This window comes from Cryptomeria japonica, chromosome 5 (genome assembly GCF_030272615.1).
Source record: "Cryptomeria japonica chromosome 5, Sugi_1.0, whole genome shotgun sequence".
NCBI classification, from domain to species: Eukaryota; Viridiplantae; Streptophyta; class Pinopsida; order Cupressales; family Cupressaceae; genus Cryptomeria; species Cryptomeria japonica.
This window is the reverse complement of record NC_081409.1, coordinates 86,905,055-86,910,798: the sequence shown is the minus strand read 5'-3', so window position 1 is coordinate 86,910,798 and position 5,744 is coordinate 86,905,055. Positions and strand designations below refer to the sequence as shown.

At 34.8% G+C, this 5,744-nt stretch overlaps 1 long non-coding RNA gene across 1 annotated transcript; it reads right to left on the bottom strand.

The window, feature by feature from the left end:
• Positions 1-4,467: 4,467 nt before the first annotated feature.
• LOC131875590 (uncharacterized) lies at positions 4,468-5,382 on the bottom strand. Its single transcript, XR_009372414.1, has 2 exons — positions 5,174-5,382; positions 4,468-5,005 (listed from the first exon to the last, which is right to left on the bottom strand). It is a non-coding gene; the product is annotated as an uncharacterized LOC131875590 (long non-coding RNA).
• Between the last annotated feature and the right edge of the window lie 362 nt (positions 5,383-5,744).

The window sequence follows — 5,744 nt, the reverse complement described above, 5'->3', positions numbered from 1 at the left end:
AGGAAGAATATAATTGTCTTGGATATTGCAAGGACTATGCTAATTGAAGGAAATGTTCTGAAGATTTACTAGAGAGAAGCTATTGGTACTGTTGTTTACACATTCAATAGAGTCTACATCAAAGGTGATACCGGTAAGACCCCGTATGAGCTATGGTTTGGTCATGTTCCTACTATGAGATGTTTTAAAATATTTGGTAGCAACTGTTATATCAAGAGAGATGATGATATAGAAAAATTTGATGCTAGAAGTGATGAAGGTATCTTCTTGGGATATTCTACAAAGAGTAAGGCCTATCGGTGCTACAATAAGAGACTGAGAAAGATAGTAGAAAGTGCAAATGTGAAGGTGGATGAGAACCTTGGGAAGGAGATCAGAGGATGTGGTTATGATGATGAACAACATATTGTTTTAGCCCCTATTTAGCCTAAGCAAAATGATTGGGTAGAGACATTTAATCCGGATGTTGTTGTTGCTGGTGAAGGAGTGAAGGAACTTGAGAATCGGAACAATCAGAAGACTCTGAGGTATGTAAGGCCGAATCATTCTAAAAATTATATTATTGGTGATAAGAATAAAGGTATAATGACTAGAAGAAGGTTAGTTGTTGAAGAAGTATGTTTGATTTCTAAAGTTGAACCTAAAGATGTTGTTAAAACATGTAAAGATGAAAATTGGAGAAGAGCTATGAAAGAAGAGATAGATTGAATAAAAAGGAATAATACATGGGATCTTGTGCCTAGACCTAAGGATACAAATGTTATTGGTACTAAATGGGTATTCAGGAACAAACTGAATGAAGTTGGTGAAGTTGTTAGAAATAAAGCTAGACTGGTCTACAAAGGATACTCACAACAAGAAGGAATTGATTATGAGGAGACTTTTGCTCTGGTTGCCAGACTTGAATCTGATATACTATTTCTTGCTTATGTTGCTTATAAAGATTTTAATATATATCAAATGGATGTCAAATTTGCCTTTTTGAATAGCGATCTTGAAGAAGAAGTTTACATTGAGCAACCTGATGGATTTTCACTATTAGATGATGGAGACATGGTATGTAAAATGAAGAAAGCTCTTTGTGGATTGAAACAAGCTCCTAGAGCTTGGTATGCTAGACTAGATAAATATTTGTTGAAATTGGGATTTAGTAAAGGTGTTGCTGACAACAATCTGTACTTTAAGATAGAAAATCATAACATCCTGATTGTTGAAGTCTTTGTTGATGACATTATATTTGGAGATGATGATGACTTTAGCATGAAGTTTGTCGGTGATATGCAAATAGAATTTGAGACGTCTATGATTGATGAGATGAAAATTTTCTTAGGTTTGTAGATTACACAAATTGGAGAAGATATATTCATATCTCAAACTAAGTATGTGAAGGAATTAGTGAAGAATTACCGATTGGAACTCCTATGGTGACTAGTTATAAATTATATAAGAATGATGAATCTTTGAAAGCTAATAAGAGTTTGTACAGATCTATGGTTGGTGGACTGCTATATCTTACTTAGACTAGACAGGACATTATGCATGTTGTGTGCATGGCTGCTAGATATTAAGTTGATCCGAAAGAGAGTCATGTCACTGTTGTTAAAAGGATATTTAGATAGCTGAAGGGAATGGTGGATAATGGTTTATGGTCTCCGAGGAATGATGACTTCATGTTATGTACCTACACTGATACTGATTAGACTGGCGATGTTGATGACCAAAAGAGCACTACCGGTGGAGCATTATTTTTGGGTAAGAAGTTGGTTTCATGGGCTAGTAAGAAACAATATTCAATGTTTTTATCTGCTACTGAAACTGAGTACATTGTTGTTGCTAGTAATTGCACTCGGGTACTTTGGATGAAGCAAATGTTAAAAGATATCATAGTTGTTCATGATGAGCCTACTGTTATATACTGTGATAATTCTAGTGCTATTAACATGTTAAAGAATTTGTTGCAACATTCAAAGACTAAACATGTGTCAATCAAATATCATTACTTGAGAGAGTAAGTCAGTGAAGAGAAGCTGAAGCTAGAGTATGTATCTACAAAGGAACAAATAGCTGATATTTTCACTAAACATTTTTCTTGGAGTATCATTTGTCTACTTGAGAGACAAATTAGGGGTATCCACCCCTCCTATTAAGAACTAGATGCATTAAGTTGCATCGATTTGGTGGATTTCAAAGCCTTATCCTTTTTTTCTAGATTTGTTGTGTTGGTGGTGCTCCTTTGGTAGAGTAGTTTGGTTATGTATTTTTTGGGGGAGAGAGATTCATGTTTCTATTTTGTGGAGAGAGTTTGGTTATCTATTTTGAGATCTTTTGCATTGTTGTCAAACGGGGAGAGAGATCATGTGAAAAACTGCTTTATATATCTTGATCTTTGGGGGATTTTGCTAGTGATATCTTCTTTCTTTGCATTGATTATTTTTCACATTCATATGTTGCCATCAATTCCAAAGGGTGAGAATGTTCGATATGGTTGGTCATTGTTGTTGCTAGGATATGTTGTTGTCATTGATGTCAATTTATTCTTGTGATTTGTTCCAGTGTGATTGGGATGATCTTATGATCCAGTTTGTAGTGTTGTTTTGTTGATCACTATTTTGCAAAGTTCGGTATATCCTCTGGTATATTCCAATGTGATCAAATCTTGTGTTGAGACTTTGGGATATTTCTTGGGATGGTCTTGTGTATCTTCATTTCAGATGGTTCATTATTTTGTGCCCCACAAGTTATCTTTCTTCGTGACAGTTGTTGAGTGGTTGTGTTTTTGAGCTTTCGAACGTTAATCTATGAAGATTTGATAAGTGGTGTTGGGGCAGCTATTCCTCATTATTCCAATGTGCTTGTTGGTGTTTCCTAGTCATGTCCTATTTTTTTTGGTGATCTCCATTGATCGTTGTGCGATTTTTTGGTGGTTTCTATCAACCAATGATGTTCTTTGTGTTATGCGGTTTTCCTGGTGGTGTAGCGTGTTGTGATTGATCTTGGCATGATTTTCGATGGATTTGAGCATTTGGGAATTTGATTTAGGTCCTGTTACCATTTTTCACCTGCAGCTCAAATTTGTAGAGTTGTTTCAGCTGGTGGTTTTTCTTATGGTAAGAAGTGCAGATTTATTTATGTTTTAAGAGCCATTGCATTGTTGGAGTTTGAATGAAAGGTTCATTTTTCATGATGCAGTGTAGTTTTGCAAATGACTGTATTCATTCATCTTTTAAGTGCTTATGAACAAGAGAAAAAGAAATTCAAAATAGAAGGTTGTTGTTTAACAAGGTTCATAATGCACGAGATTGCAAACAAAAATGCATAGAATGTTCATTCAAAGAGAAATGAAATGTGCCCCACACAAGCCGTGGGAATGACTAACCACTTTGAGTGCACATAAGATCTAAGCTATGGAACTGAAGATAGAGTAAGAAAAACATATAATGAAAGATTATATCCTTCATTGCTTGGTCAAGGTTGTGACGTTGCTTCATCTTCGGCCTTGTAACTTGCTCCTTGTCTCTTGATTCCTCACAACCTTTCCTTGAAGATACTTGCAAGATGTTCAAATTGTTATAGCTCAAGATATGAAATTTCATCATATGTTATCAACAGTTGAATAGCTTAAATTTATGAGCTATCAATCTAATGCAGTCACAACATCAAGAACATAAAGGAATCATTATCAAAAGGAAATTTGAAAGATTGTTATTTTTTCTAACATTGTTTGCTTCATGTGCAACTACAAGTGCATTTATCTGAATATACGCATGTGGGATGAAATGAGGCTCCCACAAGGGTCGAGCCCAGAATGCTTGTGAAATGGTGCTTTGGCAGGTTGTAAAAGAAGTCCCATTAATATTTTGATCTTAGTAACCATGAATGTATCATCCATATTAATGAAGTTAATAGCTTCACTAATATGGACCACATATTGATACCCAATAAGATCATGACATTAACAGTATTCATATTTTCTAATCACAAGTTTTACAGAGATCTTAGCAAGCTAATAACCATTCATGTGCTAGCTAAAAATCTAATCAGATTAAGGAGAGTTCATGTACAGATGCAAAGGAATTTAATATGCAGAGCTGAATCAGAATTTAAGCATAAGTACCACCGTGAAATGGATCAAAGGAAAATAATGATTCTTTTCATTTGCTGTTATAAAGAGCATAACAATATAACAGAAACTAGTAACAATAACAAGATACAATGGATCAAAACAACAGAGAAAGAGGCCACGCTGTAGTATATAAGGAATATGGTCACCTCTTGTGCCTGTAAGATGAATACTATGGTTGTTAAAGATAAAATTGTAGAGGTAGCAGCAATACTCATAGTCTCCAATAAGCATAGTTGTGCTATATTGACACAAAGAATGCAACTTTAACTAGTAGCAGGGTTTTTAAGATTTTGCAACAGTCATGGTGATGACATTTTAATGTCATAAGTTTTAACAAAAGAATATTGAAATTTGAAAAGGTATAGCTTCTGAAATATATTCACGCAAAGTTAAAGTTTTCATAACACAATGACATGCTAACATCTTTCAAGGATGAAGCATGATGCAAGAATTTTTCACAGTGATACAAGAGATACAACCTCAGTGGCCTCTTCATTTTATAGAAAAATCAAAATAAGATTCCAAAAGTATGAAGATAAGATGAAATATCTGTAGAGAGAATCATTGAACGACTTACATGAAAGATAAAACCCTCATTTGAATGCATACACAGAATGAGATTTGAGGAGCAAAAACCCACGGCCCAGATACAGATAAAAAGAAACTCTCTTCTATGTAAATCTGCAGATGGGAACATGCAGAATGGAGAAAGGCCGCGACCTACATACAAGAAACATGAAGCCATGAAGTGCAGCCCAAAACTGAATAGAGCCCTCAAATTTACATGTGCAGATATGCCGAAAAAATAAGTATGAAGGAGGAGTTCCAACTAGCGGCCTGCAAAATCATCAATAGGGCCATATGTAGAAGGGAAAGCCCCATCTAAAGCCATAACAGGGGCGTGAGTGCACAAAAAATACACAACAATCTTGCTATCAAAATAAATTTCGCATAATCAGGCACAACCTCTATATAGAGGCAGATTCAGAGCCAAGTGTTCCAAAACAAAATCTGAGAAGGGAAATCGAGAACAATGATAATTTTTTTTACCTTTCTAGCCAGAGGATTTGAGGTCTTTGTGGCTTTTGATGAAATGCAAGCTCTTTGAACCCTGTTTTTAACCATGGCGGCCTGCAAGTAGACCGAGATACCTATGCATAATCTCCAGGAAGGCTCTTCGAACCCTGTTCTCCCATGGCGATGCCCAGCAAGTGGGCTGATGTGCAATGAAAATGAGGAGTTGACTTAGGGTTTTTACCCTAAAAGGATGAGCATCATCGAATCTATAAGGCTTGTTTTTACCTTAGTTTTATTTTTCAGCTCTAGCATTTCATAGGAGTTCTTATATTAATACTTACATAAGAATTAAAACAAAGCATTAATTAAGTGATAGTTTTATTTATCACTTAGTTAAAATTTCATTTTTAATGTAAGTGTTAATATTTGTGAGGTGGTGTCATTTTTTTTTATAATTACATTTAAGTCAATTGTAAAGATATTAACTATATGTGAGTAATAAATCACTATAGTTAGTATTATTAATAGTGCAATTATATTAACCTGGTAGGTTGAGCTGTAAAAGGGTAAAATCAAAAGATAAGATTGTCTTTTGTGAAAAATT